This window comes from Melanerpes formicivorus, unplaced genomic scaffold, assembly GCF_026170545.1.
Source record: "Melanerpes formicivorus ecotype bairdi unplaced genomic scaffold, bMelFor1.0.p_v2 SCAF_50, whole genome shotgun sequence".
Classification (NCBI taxonomy): domain Eukaryota; kingdom Metazoa; phylum Chordata; class Aves; order Piciformes; family Picidae; genus Melanerpes; species Melanerpes formicivorus.
The window spans coordinates 5,195,478-5,215,261 of record NW_027142402.1 but is presented as its reverse complement, the minus strand read 5'-3'; the positions used below and the strand labels follow the sequence as shown (position 1 = coordinate 5,215,261).

At 46.3% G+C, this 19,784-nt stretch overlaps 1 protein-coding gene across 4 annotated transcripts in view; it reads left to right on the top strand.

Annotated features, from left to right (window-relative positions):
• Positions 1–991: 991 nt before the first annotated feature.
• Positions 992–19,784, top strand: part of FYN (FYN proto-oncogene, Src family tyrosine kinase) — a 133,210-nt gene continuing 114,417 nt past the window's right edge. For 2 of the 4 annotated variants that reach the window (XM_068160561.1, XM_068160558.1), the window contains exon 1: positions 992–1,316. The gene's annotated coding sequence lies outside the window, so the exon portion shown is untranslated. The remainder of the gene's footprint in view (positions 1,317–19,784) is intronic. The other 2 variants (XM_068160564.1, XM_068160563.1) reach the window with 1 other exon arrangement.

The window sequence follows — 19,784 nt, the reverse complement described above, 5'->3', positions numbered from 1 at the left end:
GTCAGCACGGGAGCATCCGAGGTCATGGGCAGAGGAAAGGAGACCTGAAGCTGGAGCTTTTGGTGCTTTCAATAGGCGTTGGAGGTGGACGCAGACACCTTGAGAAATGCTGGGATGGTTTATGGTGTTGATGACAACCTGAGGGGACCTTTTCCAGTAACCTGCCCGTGGATCGTGGGCCACCGCGAGTGGAAGACAGCAAAGCAAGCCTGCGTGGCTTGGGGTGCAGCACAAGACTGAAGCTCCAGCAGAGGTGTCCAGGCGTGCCGTGGGGACAGCAGCCACTCCCCTGGTGGGGCTGACACTCGTCCCGATACGGCCGGCTGCAGTACTCTGCAGTGAAATGTCAGAAATGCAATAACCCCCTAACACTTGCGAACCTCCGCGTGTTTGCTCCTCGCCGCCGCAGCCGCCTTACAACCAGCTACTGCCAATTTCAATAACTAGGGATAAAAATCATCACAATACAGCAAGACGTTGTTTTGCACAAAGAGGCATAATCTGATTAAGGTTGTTCCCCATTCACCGGGGAAGTTGAGACTCTAACTCCCGCCTCCCCGAGGCAAAGTGCACGCAGCGGGGCCCAGAGCAACGTGAACCGCTCCGACGATGACAGCTGCCGGCCGCGACCCCCGCCACGGGTCGGCTACTCCTCCTCTTCCTTCTTCCCCCTCCGGCTCCTCTTCGCGGCCAGGGCCGAGCATCCCCGGCAGCACATCCCCTCCGGCCCCCGCGAGCCGCCCGCAGCGACCGCCGCTCCCCGGGGGCGGTGCCCGGGCGGTGCCCTCCTCGCGGCCGCGGGCAGCAGGCGCCGAGGGTCCGCCTCTCCCGCCCGCCTCCTTCACTATCCGCCAGTCAGAGCGGCAGCGGCTTGCCTATAGCGCTTTGCTATAGGCCGGCGGAGCTGCCAGGCTAGAGCCGCCCCCGCGGCGGGGCGCGGCGGGCGGGGGGGAGGTGGCTGCCGGCTCTGTGCGGGCGGCGAGCGAGCGGCGGCGGCGCTGCGGTTGCGCCATCTGTCAGGAGCCCCAGTGGGAGGGGAGCGCCCGAGCCGCGCTCGCCCGGGCGGAGCGGAGGCGAGGCAGCAGCAACAACGCGGACAGCCGCTGCAAGCTCATCCCTGCCTAGGCTGCAGCTCTACCGTCTCCTCCGCGCTGTGCCGGGGCTCGGCGCAGCGCGTCTGCCCACGGGGAGAGGCAGCGGAAGCCCCTCGCTGCGGGCGGCCGGGCGGGTGCAGCTGGTGGAGGAGCGGAACGATGAGGATGTGAGTGCGGCGGCGCCGCCCCGGCCCCGCGCTGCGCTGAGCCGAGCTGCTCCAGGTAAGAGAGGGACCGGAGCCTGCCGCTGCGCCGCCGCCGCCCGGGGGGAGCGGGAAGAGGAGGGGATGCTGCGGCGCGTTTGTTTCCTTTGTGCGCCCGAGCGGTGACGGGGTGCGGGGGCTGCCGGGGAGGGGAGGCGGCCGTACTGCTGCGGGTATCCTTCACGCACACCCCAAGCCCTCCCTTTCCTCCGCCGCCGTCTTCCCTGCCGGCCTCTGCGGCCTGCAGGGCGGGAGAGCTGGGGGCATCGCCGGGGCGGGCGAGCGCTGCACCCCTGCGTGCCCGGGGGTCGCCCGTGTCCACGTCCTCCGCCCCCGCGACCGCAGGCCGGAGAGCGGGGAGGGGGCACAGCATAGCACAGCGCGGTGTTTGTTACCGCCCAACTGCGAAAAACGGGAAGGGGGAAATAAATAACGAGACCTTCTCTCCCCCTGAAATAAATGGTGTGGGATCTGCACGCCTGTGACAAAGGCCTCTTTCAGGGAAGAAAGAAGGGACGCACAAAATGCCCAAGGGTGGTAGGATGTGAAAGGAGGCTTGTTCCTTGTCTTTCCCCTAGAGCCTTTCTGTTCCTCCCCAGATGAGGCCGCTGATCTGGTGCCAGTTCCTCTCCAGCCACATTTTAGATTAGCGAGAGGTACCAAATGCCACGCCACGGGTGCCAGTGTTCTGCTGCGTCTGCAGAGCTGCGCTGTGCGTGTCGCTCGACCTCCTTCACGCCTCTCGGCTTGCTCTCTGCTTCCTCGGGAACCCCCCTTCTTTCTGCTCCGTCTGGGTTTTGCTTGTGCGTGAGCGCTGGGAGAGGGCCGGGGAGGGAAAGGGGGCACTTCGTGAAAACAAGGGCATGGTGTCTTGGTCCCTTTAGCGGCGACGGGGAGGGCAGGGCTGAGTCGGTGCTGGAGCAGAGGGTTTAGGCTGAGTGGAAAGCACCCCTCTGCAGTTGTTCATCAATCACTCTGAGACGCTTCCATTCTTAAAATGCTAAATAACAAGTGGGAAAGGACCGGGCTTTTGAAATACACGGGACTGGCAACGCCTTTGAGACCTTGTCAATTACCTCCTTCACTCCTATATCCTTCTTTCACCGTCTCTGCAGCTGTAATAGCATCTCATCCCCACACCCAGTTTGATGTGGTTTATTGATACGTTTTTAACTAGCGTTTTGTGTCTGAAGCTTAGAACAATTGCAGGTGAAGATTTGTTTGTTTATGTGCTGGTGGAGGAAGTGTTTTCATTAAGCTAAAAGGACACTGTCAACTTGAAATCTGGAGAATGTGCATGATGAATGGAGAGCTGTGTCCAGCGGTACACCCACTGTCAAGCTCCCTGCTGGAGATCTGTGGTTTTTATAAGCCTGTCTTCTGACTGTGTGGGTTTGTCATGCAGTGAAGGAGTAAAAACACACTTCAAACAAAGTTCTGTTAAGTGAACAATGCAGGCCAGAAGAAAAATCCCAGAGTGAGAAGGGAGGGAAGGCAGCATCTCTGACTTCTCAGTTACATCTGTTGTAGCCACTGCTGGTCCCAGTGGGGTACTGGAAGGAAGAGGAGTTTGTTCTTACAATTCAGCATTTACTTAGTGAAGTGGGAAGGTTGTTACCCTCCCCACAGCAATACAGGTGTTTGCAGCGCCTTGATGTGTGTGCTCACACAACTGGTGACACTTGATCAATGTCAGTGGATTGGTGCCTTTTCCCAATTTGTTAAAAACAATTCTAAGATGGGAATCTCTTGGAGGTCGGGTAAAGGCAGTGGGTTCATCCTTGACCCTTTTCTATCTGATAAGTCTGTGATTTTTGAGGGAAAAGATAACAGAAGATTGCCTAGTTAATGCCATAAAAGTTTGTATATTGCTGGCAGTAAGCTGCAGATTTCTTTTAGCTTGCTGTAACGTTCAGATGCTTTTTAGAGGGTGCCTGCAAGCTTGCTTCTTCTGCACTTCTAACAAATTACTGCTTCATCTCTGTGGCTCATCTTTGGCAAAATAAGAATTTCCAGTATGAGGTTGTCTAATAGTAGGCCACTGGCCCTGGTGCGTTTGTGGTTTGTGCTTCAGGCACGTTGTTTCAGGAATTCTGTCTTGCCTGCTGGTGGAAGATGTGGTGGCATGAAATACCAGTTTATGTATAAAATCCTGAACAGGCTACTCTGGAAATTTTTGATGTTGAATAAATGTTTTCAGTGAAGGATAAACATCTTTAGTATAGGGGCATGGCAGTCACTGTGAGGCAGAAGTGAAGAAGGTGGTACAGACAAGTTGCTGCTTAGTTGTTTTCAAGTCTCTTTAGAAGTTAGGACCCACTGACAGATTTCTATTTAATTTCTGTTTCTGCTTTTGAGATACTGTGCTGGATTTCACAATGCATTTGCCTGCAGTGCCTGAATAGTGTCATCCAAAATGCATGGGTGGGGTCTGATAGGTCCCCATGGCGTAGCTGAATCAAGATAAATATGCTAATCTGAGTATTATTTGACCTGCACTGGATTTGTGGTGTAATAAACTTGTGATTAGATGAATGAAAACTGTATGGTGCCTTAACACTCTAATATAGTACATCTGTGATGTCATCTATTTAGCTGTGTTAAGGAAGGCTTAGAGCTGTTGGCCACTTTATGCCCAATTAGTTTTCTTTAACCAATGTCTTCGCTTTGCTGTCTTGCTGCATTACAGTGCTTTTGCTTCAGGGAGAAAGAGTTGCACACAAGTGGCTTGTGTTGGTTTTTTTCCCCCCTTCCTCCTTCTCTCTGAGGTGCACATTAATATTTGATTCAAACTTGTTCTGTAAAGTTCTGCTTAATTCAGTTTGGGCACTACTTTGAATGTATAATAAAGGCGTTTGTTTGTGCCATGGACAGCACTTTGTAATTTGCTTTATGGGCAGGTCTGCTGCTGGCACTGTCTGTTGTCAATGTGACCTTCCTTTGAGAGGGAGAAGACCAGTAACTCCTGTCCCTTTCCCACCCTTGAAACTCCCAACAGAAGTGTCTTCACAAGTAACTTTGACCCACTACTCCAAAAACAGGACTTGAACTGACAGATCTAATTCACCCGAGCAGTCACATTGAAATCTAGCAATTAAGGACTCCTTTGGTAACAAAAGCTCCACAGATCTGTATCCTGCAAGTCAGCAGTTTGAGGAGAAACCCACAAAAGACTTTGCTTGCTTCAGTGCGGAGCTTCCTGGGGCCTTACTACAGGGGTGATTTGTGGCCCCTCTGGATCTCTCACCCCTGAGCAAGGGATGTGGCTGCTTGGTGCTCCTTGCAAAACACTTTATGCCCCTCGGAGCTGCACTCCCCCAGGGCTGCTGTGCTGGGGGAAGCTCTCCCAGGGCCACCCAATGTAAAGTGCCTCAAAAGGAGGTGGAACTATTGCTGCATCTGTCTGCTGGGTGTTTCACTTGGCACTACAGAGGCTTGCTTTCAGAGTTTAAAAACTTCAGCCTGCTTTTGATAAAAGAGTGGTTTGGGGTTTTGTTTGGGTTTATTTGTTTTGTTTGTGGGTTTTGTTGTTTTGGGGTGGGTTGGTTGTTTGGTTTTGTTTTGTTGTAGGTTTTGATTGGGGTTTTTTTTGGGGGGTGGGTGGGGTGGGGGGTTGTCTTTTGTTTCAATAGGTGGCAAATGTACAGGTGTAGAAGAATCAGGATTTCTAGCATTTGCATCCCCTGTGTGTGACTTCTAGACTGAGAAATGACCCATTGAGATGCAATGTGAAAATTCTGAGTTGTGTTGGTACATCCAAGAAGTGTACAATGTTCCTTGAGGAGCTTGTGGACCTTGTTAGCACTGTGCTGTAGGACACACGTGTTTCTTAATGTGCTCAAGCACTGGTTTAGTTTCAGGCTGGTAAGCTGCCTCCCAGTTTAAAAGTGGTCAGGTTAAACCTGTCTGTGGTGGATGTTCTTGAGCCCTGAAACAAGAAGCAGGCCTGGCCTAATGGGAGTCTGCAGCCAAGGAGAAGCTGCTCTGTTGTTCTCCTTACCACTGTCTGCAGGAAAACAATGGTGTTTTGTAAAGGATTTTCAGCACATTCTCTCACTTGGAATGGAGGCAAAGCTGAACAATATCAGCACTTTTACTGGGGGAAGAGAAAAATACAATTACTTAAAGTCAATCAAAACATGTCACCTCATCTTGCTTCTGACTGTTTTGAGCAGTAACTTGCTGTGAAAGCAAAGATTTCAACTCTAAATACTGACACCTGCTTGGAACAAAATAGAACCTTTGACATCTTGGCTTTTTTCACTGAAGTATAAAATCAGCAACAGTTTTACTGAGCTCATGGCTATGGATAGAACTAGATTTTCTTGTAGGGGAAAAAAACTGTTGGGTTTTTCCTGACCAGCTCAACTCCTTGTACACCATGAATTTGAATGAACGTTTTTCATCTGAGCCTGGCGATATCAACTGATTTGAATTACATGGCCTTGAGTGAAATCATTCTTCAACAGGGGAGAGAACAGCAAATGAATTTTAAACTTGCTGTCCTTCCCATAAGGCAGCTCCTATTTTATATCAAAGGCATCCCAATTTTAATACATCTGCTGGTGTTTGTGACAAAGTGATAGAAGGAGAAGTTAACCCACCTTTTCCCAACTCAGCTTTTCCAGAGTTGGGGAAGTCTTGCACCTCTGAAAGTTGCTTGTTGCAAGCTACAATTTCCTAATCTCCCTGTCAGTAATAAATCCTACTTGATTAACTCAATGGTCTAGAATCTTGGAGCAGGTTAGTTGATGCTGTTCATATTGAGATATGATTTAGTATGGTGAGCTGTGCACAGTAGCTGTGATGTGAGAGTGTTTTGAGGCAAACAGAGAAAGTCACCCCTCTGCTCTTATTTATTGTGTTTTATTTTGCTGTGGGTTTTAGGAGGCAGCAACTGCTGAATATCTTTTCTGCCTTAGGGCAATTCTTCATCCCATCCTGCATTAGGTACCCTGTGGCTACAACCAAAAAGGTGGGATGTTGAGAACTGGCTGTTGAGTGATGTTCCCAGTGCTATGAAGCCCAACCAGAGCTCTTTAAAGAAGCTAGAGCTACTTCTAAATAGTATTGGATTCTGTGTTGGGAGTGTAGTTACTGAGCTGTCCCCAAAATGCATGGCCTCACAGTTGGTGGCACTGAACAAAGGCTCTACCTAGCACAGTACACTTTGCTTCACAGCTCTTGAGGTAGCCTGGGGAGGATCTTTCTCATATCCTCAGAGCTGCCTTGCAACAGCTCTGGGAGCTCTAAAAGAGAAATAAACGTTTAAAGCCTCGTAAGGGCCCTAACAATTTATCTTAACCCAAAATTGAGACCTTGCTTTTAAGACAAAATGTACCATCAGTAATGAATCTTCCAGAAACTCTTTAAAAATATGCTTTAATTCACCAAAGCTGCGTCACTCACAGTGGTGAATTTGAAAAGTGTTTTGAAGCTGAGAATAATGATAGTGGCACCAGTACAGTCTATGAAGAAGCAGAGATGTACCTGGGGTCAGGGGACATGGAACAGGCCAAGAGAAGAGCTGGCTGAAGCAAGTAGAGGAAGCTGGTCTGTGGGAGTGAGGATATTTGCTTTAACAGAGCAGAAGTGTTTGGCACTACTTAAATTTGCAGACATCTCTTGTTTTAGTGATTTTTTGGAGAAGGAAGGAGGAAACCTCAAATGATTGGCTTGACTTGGATGAAATACCTTCTCAGTTTGAAATTGTCCTTTTCCTCTTGGCTCCAGTTTCCCCCTATGAGCAGTTTTGACCAAAATCGTTCTTGAGCCTTTTTTGGTGTAGTCTGAGATGAAAATATGATTGCCAGGTAATTTTTGTCTTGTCAGGCCCCTGTTTGCTCCATGAAACTGTACAGAGATGTTAAAGAGGATATGAGAATGAAAACTAATGTTCAATAGCCATTGTGTCTTGGGTTTTTTAAGAGATACTTTTCCATCAGAGTTCTCTAATGACCATGTCTGGCAGTTCCTACTTTTCTTTCCTTTGAGTTCTATTACTTTACTTCTGTGTGTTTGGCTTTGGTTTTGTGTTGGGGCTTTGTTTTGTTTTGATAAGTCAACTTTAACATTCATTTGAAGGCTTTTTATTCTATTAATAAAGACCTCCTAACCTTCCTTGTGGCAGAACAACCTGTGTGTGAAAGAGCACTCTGCATAATGCTGATCTTTGACTTGCAGCTGTATCACTTACAAAAGAACCAGCTCCGAAGGTTTTCCTGGCATGACTTTGGAATATCATGCAGTTCCTATCTTGGCTTCTGATATCAGCATGCAGATAGTAGAGGTGGAGTTTGGTGAGGGTTTTTGTTTGTGGGGGGGTTTTGTTTGTTTTGTTGGTTGGTTGGTTCTTACAAATACGTTGTTTCCCTTCTGTGCCTGACCTTTAAGCTGCAGAATTGCTCTTGGGACTGTAATTGAAGTTGATGTTGTCCAAAATAATTGGACAGGCTTGTTGATAGTTAGTTCAGAAGTTCCCCAAGCTGTTGCTGAATATTGGTAGGAAAACTCCCTAACACCAGTGAGGTGTTAGGAAGCAGCATTTCTTTATTCTAATGCTGGGCACATAGGGGATTGCTCCACCTGAGTGTGTCAAAGCCAGTAAAATTCAGAGAGTATTTGCTTACATCTGATGTGTGATCATCATTTTTCTAAGTAGTGATTAGCATATTCATATTAACCCATGGAATCTGTTACATGTGTAAACCTCCTGCTGCATGCTTATACTGTGGGGGTCCCCTGGTGGTCGTTTGGGGGCCTCCATTCTCTTCCTCCCTCTGGCCTTTAGCTGAACTTGCTCTGAGCACACTCTCCAGGCTGATACAGTTGATGAGGCAGACTGCAGAGTCAGTCTAGATCAGTTTGCTGCTCTTAACTTCTTTCTCAAGCCCATAGTTACGATTTCTTGTTTACACAGTTGGTGAATCTTAGTTTGCACAATAGATACATTCTGTGAGGACTGCACATTCCTAAACGTTCCTGAATTCATGCAGTATCAAAGGCAGAAGCTGTGACAGCGTGCTGGGTTGTAGCATCATGCTGGGAGATGGAAGCACAGGGCACCTAGCTGGAGCTGACATGAACAACCTTCTGTCAGCGCTGGGCTGTGGGTGAGGCACACAGTAAGGGTACCTGCTGACATGAACAACCTTCTGTCAGCTCTGGGCTGTGGGTGAGGCACACAGTAAGGGTACCTGCTGACATGAACAACCTTCTGTCAGCGCTGGGCTGTGGGTGAGGCACGCAGTAAGGGTACCTGCTGACATGAACAACCTTCTGTCAGCTCTGGGCTGTGGGTGAGGCACACAGTAAGGGTACCTGTGGACTTTTTCCTCTCTTTTTAGCTCGTAGACACTTCATGACTTTGTTAATGAGGGCTGTAGCTGTCACTGTGTCAGCCAACACCCTGTGATGCTGGGGTCTGTGTAACTGTCCCAAAAAACCCTACAGTGGAACCTTGTCTGTTACTTTCTAACTCCCTGGACTTGTATCTATTCCCCACACAAGTACTTTTCCTTCTTCTGGGATAACCTAATCCCATACCTGCTTATTTCTTAGGGCTTATTGTAAAACCAGCTGGTACCCCTGTTTGGAGGGTGACAAAGTTTGTGTCCTATAGCCAGCTGCTTTTGCCCTGCAGGGAGGAGAGCAGGTGTAAGAGAAAGCAGCTCTCAGGCCCTTAAAAGAAAGAATATTAGTTTATTCCTGGGCCTGGGTTTTCCTTTGTGGGCAGCCTCTCACTAGCAAGCAATGCTTTTTTAATTTATTTTTTAATTATCATGGTTTTTCTAGGGTAGGAATAAAGCAAGCATCTCTAAGACTCAGAATGAAAACCTCTGTTGTTTGACTAGGCCATTAGTCTGGGGTTTTTTTTTTGTCTTAAACTATATGTTCAGTGTTTATTTTTAGTGTTGAGGCTAATGGGGGAGTGTTTATTTTATGGTGAGGTTAATGGCCCTTTGCAGGTTTTTAGACCTCTCTGTGGCCTGGTCCTCTTGCATGCTGTCATGGCAGGCTGATAGTGTTTGATAACAGGCAGGTCTGAATAATGAGGTTTCAGAACAAGGAGCACACGTTCAGTGAGACTCTAGTCTGAAGACCAGCAAAAATGCTGCTTCTGCCTCCTTGGGAGGCAACTGAAAACTCCTAGATGTGCTGATGGGATTTGGCTGTGAGTTGGCCAAGAGATTATGAAATTTCTGGTTGTTATCTCTCTGGACAGCATTTGAATTGATGATTTCAGCTGAAGACATTCTAGGCCCCAATTTGGGGGGGCTGGGGTAGGAGGGTGGTGGTGTTTCACTCTTCAAGAAGGAATAACATTATTTAAAGATCATTCTTAGAACAGGACAGCATCTGAGGCTGGATATTAGGAAACAATTGCTTCACTGACAGGATTATCAAACATTGGAGTGGTCTGCCCAGGGCAGTGGTGGAGTCACCGTCACTGGAGGTGTTCAAGCAATGTGTGGACCTGGCATTTAGGGGACATGGCTTAGTGTTGTCTCTTCAGTGCTGGGTGAGGGGTTGGACTGGATTCCAACCACATATGTTCTGTGATTCTGTCACTTGTCACTTGCTTTTAAAGCCTTTAGCTGAATATGCAGTGTTTTAGTTCTAAATCTTATGCTCCCCAGGTGTCTTTGAATGGTCAGCAGTCTTATAAAACCTCATACTTTGAACTGGTGAGGAGGAATAGCAACTGGATTTTTGTTTTATTTTTCAGTCTCTTTTTTTTTGTTTTAGACTGAAGCAAACTACCTTCAAAAGGGGGTAAAAAAAATAATCAAACACTTGTTTAATGCAGCACATTTTATTAGCTGTTGGGAAAACTTGGAAAGATCATGTCATGGCTTAATCCCAGCCAAGTAGCTAGGCAACAGATAGCCACTTGCTCATCCCCACCCCTGCCCCCAGGGGGATGAGGGAGAAGGTTCAGGGGGAGGTGAAAAGTGAAACTTGTGGGTTGACATACAGACAGTTTAACAGGGCAGGAATGGAAGGGATAGTAACAATAGAATGTACAAAACAGGTGATGCACAATACAGTTGCTCCCTGCCAGCTGACTGATGCTCAGCCAGTCCCCAAGCAGCATCCTCCTCAGCCAGCTCCCTCCAGTTCATATACTGGGCATGATGTTGTATGGTGTGGAGTAGCCCTTTGGCTCATTTTGGTCAATCATCCTTGCTGTGTCCAATCACAGCTTCTTGTGTGCTCCCAGCCTCTGCTGGCAGGGCAATATAAGATGCTGAAAGGTCCTTAGTATAAGCACTGCTTAGCAACAACTGAAAAACCAGTGTGGTACCAAAGTTATTCTCATTCTAAAGCCAAAACACAACACTATACCAGCTCTTGGGAGTAAAATTACCTTTACTCCAGCCAAAACCAAGACAGCCCATCAGCTGACAATTGGCATAAGGTCGGTGTGCAGAAACTGACAAGCTGTAAGAGCCAGATTTAACTCTTGGCATGACAGGCTGTATGCTCTCAATCCCCACCCCACCCCCCCCACACACACAGTGCTGGCTTCAGTTTCTTTTGACCACCTTTCCAGCAGCTTCCCCTTTGTAGAAAATGTGAAGAACCCAAAAGTTTGGATGAGAAGAAAGCTGCTAAATGATGTGACCTTGTGGAATAAACATCCCTTACGTCTGAAGGTCAAAAATGACCTTGTGTGCCTTGGGGGAGGTAGAGCTCTGTCTTTCTTGCTTAGGACAGCATTACTGACATGCTTTAAAACTGCAGAACTCTTTGTCCTAATGTTCAAGTGGGGCTGCCAAAAGGGAACAAATAAGGCTGTGGACAAAGTGCGCAGGGAAGACCGTGTCCTTCCTCCTCAGCCACCACAGGCAGGACAAGGAGAGCATCAGTTTGCACTACTTGATGACTTGACATTCAGTATGACTTGCTGCCAGTCCTGCAAAAGGTTAAAAAGCTGCTTTCATTTGTAGGCTTCCCCCCCACACACACACACACTGTGGACTTCCTCTGGCATCAGTGCAATTCAGTCACTTCTTTAAGGGTGAGGTGTCCTTGTCTCTGTTCTCTCTGCTCTTGCTACATTTTCAGCAAGTCTTAATCTGAACTGTTGCAAGATTATGTTGTTTTGAGATTGGTTTGTTTGGTTGTTTCCTCTCCAAGCAAAGGAGTTAGTTCTGCTTTATTTTGCTGGCTGTATAGCTGTAGGTGTTAAACAAGTCAGCCAAATGTTGCTTTTGTGGTCAGGTCCTCCATGATTTGCTGTGTGAGTTTGTGTCTTACAAATGTCATCTTTTTAGAGCTCATGTGGCACAGCAGGACTGTGCTTGGAATAATCTGAACGTGGATGTGGATGGTGAGCCAAAAAAAGGCATTGCTTTGGTTTTTCCTTCTTTGTGTAGAGTGAGCCTCAGACTTGAGATGTGTCTCCGCAGCACTATGCTGAGGTGGACAGAAGAGCTCATGTGTCAGTGAAAATAGCCCCAGCAGCCTAGAGGGAGCATCATGCTAATGTGCCTCTACTGCTTCCAGGACCACCAGGATGTGTTCGTTGTTGCTGTGAGCAGCAATGTGTGGTGCTGTAGAGGCTGTACTTTACTTTTTTGACACAAAAAGGAAGAGACATGAGAGCAGTGACCCGAAAGAGTGGATTAACCAGACTGATGTTCTTTTTTCACAGCACCAAAGACTAGTAAAAAAATAATCATCTTCTAAATTTAAAAGAAATCCTCTATTTTTTCACAGATTACTTGTTTTTTACATTGTCTGCCCTGCTGAAAAGGAGTGATTGTGTTCCTCAGGAGCTCCATCTGTAACAGCTGCCCACAAGTTTTAAAACAACATGATAGGATAGAATAGAATAGAATTACCCAGGTTGGAAGAGACCTTTGAGATCATCGAGTCCAACCTATCACCCAACACCATCTCATCAACTAAGCCATGGCACCAAGCACCCCATCCAGTCTCTTCCTAAACACCTCCAGTGATGGTGACCCCACCACCTCCCTTGGCAGCCCATTCCAATGGCTAATAGCCCTTTCTATGAAGAACTTCTTCCTAACACTCAGCCTAAACCTCCCCTGGTGCAGCTTGAATCTGTGTCCTCTTGTTGTGGTGCTGGTTGATGTTGCAATTGGATGCAGTGTGTTTTCAACCCCTAAACAAACAAACCAAAAACCACCTATAAAGAATGCAATTGCCATTCAAATTGTCACCATGAGAGTGGGAGAGCACTTCTGATTAGTGAGACCCTTGCAAGCTAACCTGGCTTAGAGGCCTTGCTGTTTCAAATTTAGTGTTGAAGGGTTAATGTGTTCCTGTGCATTTCTTAGTGCCGCCTTTAACACTCTCTTCCAGAAGTAAAATATCACAGATCTTAGGAGAACACAGATATGAGCAACTCTGCAAGAGAAATTGGACCTGTGTCTGCCAGTAATGTAGGCACCCCAACTGCAATCAGCAATATGTTGCCACTATGAGGTACCAATTCTGAGAAGATACCTTGCAAATGTCAGTCAAACCACCTCATGTAGATTTACTTTCTGATTGTTGGTATGGAAACCTGCTAAACCTGTGTATGTCATCACAAATATGTAGCTTTGGATTTTTCCACATTAATGGTACTTTAAAGCTGGGGGGGGGGGAGAAGACACCTAGTTTTATTTGTAGGAATTATCACCTACAACTTGGTTGGTTGATTTGTTTGTGTTTGGTTTGGTTGTTGTTTTTCTTTCTTCCCCCAATCAGGTTGTGCAAATTTCTTTGAACTCTGCCTAGAGCTAACAGAGTTCTCTTCTAAAAGTACTTTTAAAATAGTTCTTCTATTAAAATGCTTTTTAGTAGTCCTCCTAACTTCTCTGAGTTGTTCTTCCTTTTAAAATGTAAACAGAAAAATCTAGGCTTAATCTAACTGGAAACCCCTGCACAGAACAGGGCTAACCTCAAAGCCAGGTCTAACTTCAAAGCTGGAGCTTCAGCCAGCTGAGTGTCTTGAACAAACCCAGACCTCTGTCTCTCCTGGCTATATCAAGTGCTTCAACATCTTGGTGGCCAACCACTGGACTCACTCCAGTATGTCAATCTTTCTTGTCCCAGTACTCCACAAACCAGACCAAGTACTCCAGATGTGGTCTCACAAGTGCTGCATAGAGAGGAATAATTACTTCCCTCCACCTGCCAGCTAATTAAATTGCTTATTTGGTGCCAGATCTTCACTTGCTGTCAGTTTTTACTTCCCTCAGGTTGGAGTGGTGGAAAGTCTCCCTTCCCAGGAAAGTACTTGTAGGCTTCTGTATCACGTCAAAAAGAGCTGGAACAGAGACACCCCTTTGCTTCAATTCCGTGAAGCAGATGACCAAGCCAGTGTTTACATACACAAAGCTGCAAATGTTTCCCTTTCCCTGCAGTGAATTTTTGCACCAGACATCCACGCTGCATACAGCAATGTAACCTGAAGCAATAAGATTGTATCACAGTGATTATTTTGGTGAAAAGGTGAAGGAAGTGCATAGCAAAGAGCATATGCAGAGAGATGCACTGTGTGTGCTCTGTTTGTGTTCCTGGCAGTACTTATCTACTGGCTAAGTTACCCACTTTAAAGTTAGTGTTAGATAGCAAATAGGAGGATTGAATGGTGTGTCACCTGGATAAGCCTTGCCTAAGCTGTGGGACAAGAACATGTGCTTAAGATTTTATAGCCAGAAGGTGTTTATTCTCCACTAGATTTCCAGGACTCTGTCATTGTGTGTTGCACCATTATGGGTGACTGCAGTACATGTGACTAGCCACAGTCTGTGCATTTTAATGGCTTCAACTTCCTATGCTGTTTGATTTTTCTTATGTTTTCAAACACACACAAAATGAAAGTTTTATGATTAATGGTTTAAGCACTTAAATTAGTATTTGTCTGGAAAAAAAAAAACACACCAAAAAACTAGAGCAATTGGGGTACAAAAGAAACCCACATCCACCACCAAACCCATGCATCTGGGACTTGTCTTGCAGCTGCTGCTGCACTGAGTGTGTAGCTCACATCACCTCGCTCAATCATCTTCATACCCCAGTGTGGAAGAGCAGCTAAAGGCATAAATCTTACTCACTGAAGCAGGCATATGCATAGATGATGTCAGTATCTGGTTTAGGACGTTCTGGTTCACAAATGGCTTTGGCAAGGTAAGTGCCTGGGCTGTGGAGTGGATACTGTCTGCTGATTGCATGACCGCTGGCAAGGGAAGTGGCTGAGCTGAGAGGTTGCTGTGCCTCAAGGACTTCCTGAGTATCTTGGTACAACCAAAAAAGAAAGAAGCCTTAAAAGCCCAGTGAGCCCTTCCTACTCTGGCAGTTGCCACCACTCATTTCCTCCTGTGAATTTTCTTTCAGTGTTTGTTCCAGCTCTGTGGTGCTGGCTGTGGCTGCCAGAGGCTTTTAGAGGCCCCTCTTTCACCTTTTTTGTTCCCATAGCCCTGCTCATAGCAATCCTGTCTTCATGCTTTCTTACCTCAGGCTTCTCCATTGCTCACCTTCCTTGCCTTGCTTGCAAATCCTCTCATCTCCCAGCACAAGCAAGCTGTTTATCCTCGAGCTAATGGGTGTGCAGAACGCCCTGTTCATAATGCTGCAGAGCTGCTTATATTCATGGCGATTACAAAATGAAAAGATGGATTATTTTTTGCCCTACCCAAGTGCATTAGCAGTGTATTTTCACTTCAGACACTTGTCACTGTAGGTTGAGTTGATTTGGGCTCAGAGGTGAGAAGCTCCTCTGATATGGGAACGAACCTTGGGTTACACAGCTGGTTCGGCTTACCCAGGCATTGTTGCGTAGCAGAAGGACAGGGTGCAAGAGCTATACCAAAGCAAAGGCTTACTACTGAACTGATCCCTGTATTATGTGGGGGGGTGTGGAATTTGCCCTGTTAATAGTAATAAATGGTGCTCTCCATGTCTCCTGGGAGCGCAGACCTTCCCTGGCTCCTGTTGTCAGAACTGGAGGATGGCTCTGGCTGGGGTTGCTCGGGTGAGGTGGCTGTGTCCAGAGCGTGCATGCTTTTCTATATTTGCCTTTGTTTTAGTCAGAAACTAGGGTCAGTGACTGCCCTATATAAGCTTTTGTAGGGAAAACAGAGTTTAGAAGCATTTTGAATTTTTTGTTCTGGTTTTGATTTAAGTCATGTGAAAAGATCACCAGCTTTCTGGTGTTTGGTGGCAGCTTGAGTGAAGTAGTTTCAGTGGGAAGATGAGGGGGTTGTACATCAGCTTGTGCTTAATATTTGTTTAAACAGGTTATGCAAGATAGCTCAGCTTATTGTTAGCAAACTAGAGAAGTCACTAAAGGTGCCTTTCTCCAAAGAACATAAAGCATATTATTTGGTAGAAACTGTGGGGAAATGAGGCAACAGCACTGAAAGCAGACCAGTACCTACCCTGGGCAATGCCAGCACCTTCAGTCTGCTTCATTCTGTCCCTGACTGCTCACTCGGGTGACATCTGGATGGTGACAGGACTGGAAGCTAAGTATTACCAACCCCAAATGTTTAAATACTGCAGTGGTTTTGGAGGAGGGGAAGAGGGGGCTGGAGCTTGGAGCTTCAGATGTTGCATGGGTTCATTGGGCCGCTGAAGTGGGAGCTGCAGCTGAAGATCTCAAAGGTTGCTGCCTTTTTCTCATGGAATACATTTGTGTGTATTTCTTAACACTTTCTGATTAAATCTAAGGTCTTCAAATCATGTTGGAGATCAGTTCCACCAGTGTGACTTCAGGTATTTTTAATATGTGTATTTTGATTGCCCTGTCTGGAAGGCTAGTTGGTAGAGCTGATTCTGTGGCTAGTACCTAGTGTTCTGAAATTGCTGGTACATGGATGGATTTAATAGAGGCTGATTCTAAAGACGTTCTCAGTTTTCATCTTCTGTTAATGTTGGCAGATGTTTCCAAGTAATACAATGACTTCTTTGTGTATAATTTTTAATCTCTGGGGAGGGAAAAAAAAAAAAGGGAATTAAAGAAGCCAAAGCCTCTATAAAAGGAGTGGTAAAAGCTGGAGCATTGCTCACTGTGAGGCACTTGAGCCTATCCTAGTGTGCTGTTTAAGAGAATTAAGTGATTTAAAACTACTTTCTCTCCTCCTTTTGAAGTAGTTTAAGCACTGGCAGTGCTGCCCAAGCAGACAAGCCAACCAACTATCCCCCCCAGCCAGGTATCACCTTCCTGAAGATGCCTTCCAGGATAGCTGACCTTGGGCTGTTCAAGCATACCCACTGCCTGGGTGCGGTATGTCTGTGAACCAAAAATGTCAGAAATGGTGCTTTTATGTTGCAGATTTGAGTCAGATTTTAGGTTGGGTTGGGGTTTTTGTTTTGGTTTTTTTCCCCCATCATCTCCTGACTTTATTCTCTGCCAAGTGAGTAGTGGCTTAGCATCTGAGGTTTTGACTTTAAGCATATCAGGTATCAACTGCTGGTTTAAGCTACCTGTTCCCTCTGGTTCTTTCTTGTAGGAATTTCCAAGCTTAGATCTTGTCAAGAATTACTTTGTATCAACTTAAACCCAATTAGGACCCTTGCTAAAAATGCAAAGCAAGGGATGCAGTGTACTGTAACAAAACAAGGGGTAGGAAGTCTCTAACATAGTCTTTGTAACTTTATTTTGCAAATTACCTTTGCTGGTGCACTTAAACCCAAGGGTGTGCCACATGCTTGTCCTAGAGGTGTAGTACATGCCATTGCCTGTATGTGTAGCTAACTGGCTTTGAGCAGGGTTTTCTCTTTGCATTTTGGGGATGGTTTTTTGGGAAGTGAGAGAACATGCTGAAGAAGGAGCCTGACCTCTTTATTTTTTTCTGTCAAGGGGAGAGAGACCTGGATGATAAAGAAGGAAGAAGTTTTTCACCATGAGGGTGGTGAGACACTGGCACAGGTTGCCCAGGGAGGTGGTAGAAGCCTCATCCTTGGAGGTTTTGAAGGCCAGGCTGGATGTGGCTCTGAGCAAGCTGATCTAGTGTGAGGTGTCCCTGGCCATGGCAGGGCGGTTGGAACTGGAATGATCCTTGAGGTCCCTTCCAACCCTAACAATTCTATGATTCTATGCTTTTTACTAGTTAAGTGTCTGGGCCCTGAAAAAGCAGCACACACCTTCTTAGCAATAGTTCTTTTATTATTATTATGTTTTCCTTACCTGATCTTAATTTTGGTGTTCCTGTGGAGCTCATTTATTACGAGTTGCCAGAATTCCCCAAACAAATTTCAAGTTCCTTATTGGTACCTGTGAGTCTCAAGCTGCGCCAGGGGAAGTTTAGGCTGGAGGTGAGGAGAAAGTTCTTCACTGAGAGAGTTGTTGGCCATTGGAATGGGCTGCCTGGGGAGGTGGTGGAGTCACCATCACTGGAGGTGTCTCAGAGGGGATTGGATGTGGCACTTGGTGCCATGGCTTAGTCATGAGGCCTGTGGTGACAGGCTGGACTTGATGATCTTGGAGGTCTCTTCCAACCTTGGTGATTCTGAGTTGGTTTTCTTAGCTTCACCTTTTTAACAACATTTCCTGTTTTTCCTGTGTACAAACTCTCTTTCTTTAGCAAGAATATTTATCAAGCCAACTAAGCACAACAATATGAAGCTTTTTAACATGCAGACTCTTTGTTTATTTGTTTATCAGGCTTTTGTTGAGCAAAAGTAACCCAAGCTGCTTGAACTTGCAATGCTCAACAGAGGATTTTAAGACTTGATAGACTCTTTGCCTTCTGGGCATACCCAGCAGTCTCCTAGACTTGCTCTACCAGCCAGTCGTGGCATTTCAGTGACACAACTTGACTGCATCTGTGGCTGTGTAATGTTCCTCTCGAAGCCTGTTGGAAAAGTGAGGGCTTGTGTGTACCAAGAAAGACTTCTGTGTACCCTTACTGTACTTAAATCCACGTGGGTAATACACAGCAGATGTAAAACCATTTTTCAGTCCCTTCCTCCTAGGAATGGGGGTTTTTAACATCCTGAAAATGAGGTTTTGTTTGTATCTCTTTGGTTTTCTGTTCCAGGAACTCGCTGCTGGGTCATGTTAAGGTCTTGCTAGTTTGACTTTGGTGACAGTTATGGAAACTACTTGATGTAAGAGAAATTTGGGGTAGTAAAGAGAAGGAAGGGAAACAGTCAAATTTTCCATTTGTTTTTTAGGCTGAGGTTTCTGTCTAGTTGTTGGCCATTGGAATGTGCTGCCCAGGGAGGTGGTGGAGTCACCATCCCTGGAGGTGTTCAAAAAGGGATTGGCCGTGGCACTTGAAGCTGTGGTTTAGTTAGTCATGAGGTGTTGGGTGTCAGGTTGGACTTTGATGATCTCTGAGGTCTTTTCCAACCTCATTGCTAGATTAAAGAATCATAGAATCAAGTTCGACTTGGGCCAATCTTTTCCTCCAAGTATCAGGCTCTGACCCCTCATATTTGTTCTTCATTTTCAGCAGCAGAAAAGGTATCAGTCACCATGCTGGGTTTTTCTCCTGTGCTTCTGCTTTCACTGGAATTCTTCAAGCTAAATGCATCCTCTAGAGGAAAAGTAGGAAGGAAGTGTGGGGAGGAGAAAAAACCTATTGCTGGAACTTTTGGGGGGTGAGAAACTTGATGTTTCTTGGGTTCCTCTTAAACATCAAGGTGATTTGGCAGTTCTGTTAACCATCTCTTTTTATCTGGGTAAGGATCCTGCAATATTGAAGAGGGCTGGACAAATTGAGCCACTTTGGCTTAATTTGGTGTTTTCTTCTATCAAACTTATACAGTGAAAGGGATTTATCTGCCTGTGGGGGGGTTCTAATGGATATATGGAATTATTTTTTCCACGTACTACTGTTTTGGGGCTTGCCCTTCTTCCAGAGGCTGCTGCCTCATAGGCATGATGAGGTGGTGCTGTTCAGTGCAGAGCTCTGAGTCAGACTCTTAGAGGTACCCTGAGGCATAGTTTGTGTTGGTTTTACCATCCTGTTAAGTGCAGGAGCCTGTGAGACAGTGAAGGGATGTGTCCACACGTTGCAGTCTGCTCACACCTGGACAGCTTGCTCAAGGAGGAGTGTTGGCCCTGCTCTTGGTCAGAAGGTTAAAGGGGCATATGGGTGTCTGTCCATCTGTCCACACTCCTATGGTACCTGGGCTGACATTTCAGTGCAAAGGCATCCTGACAGCTGGCTGAGCTTGCAGGCTTTTATGGACATCCACCCTCACCACAGAGATGATGGCACCCTGAACTCCAGTAGGTTTAGTTGTGGCTAGTCACATCCAGCACAAGCCCTTCTTTTCTTCTCAGTTATCTTCACCTAAACTGTCATGCAGAAGTGTCTAGAGGGAAAATATAATGTACATAGTAATATGGTTTTATTATATTTCCTGGTATGTATTTGTGTGGGCTGCTAATACATGCCCAGAACAGATCCTTTCACAGCTACTTCTGAGAGTGAGGAGCTTGCAACTGCAACAGCTCTGCTGCTTTTGGAGAGACTTGCTACACCCCTCACAAAGGAGAGTGAAATGTTGG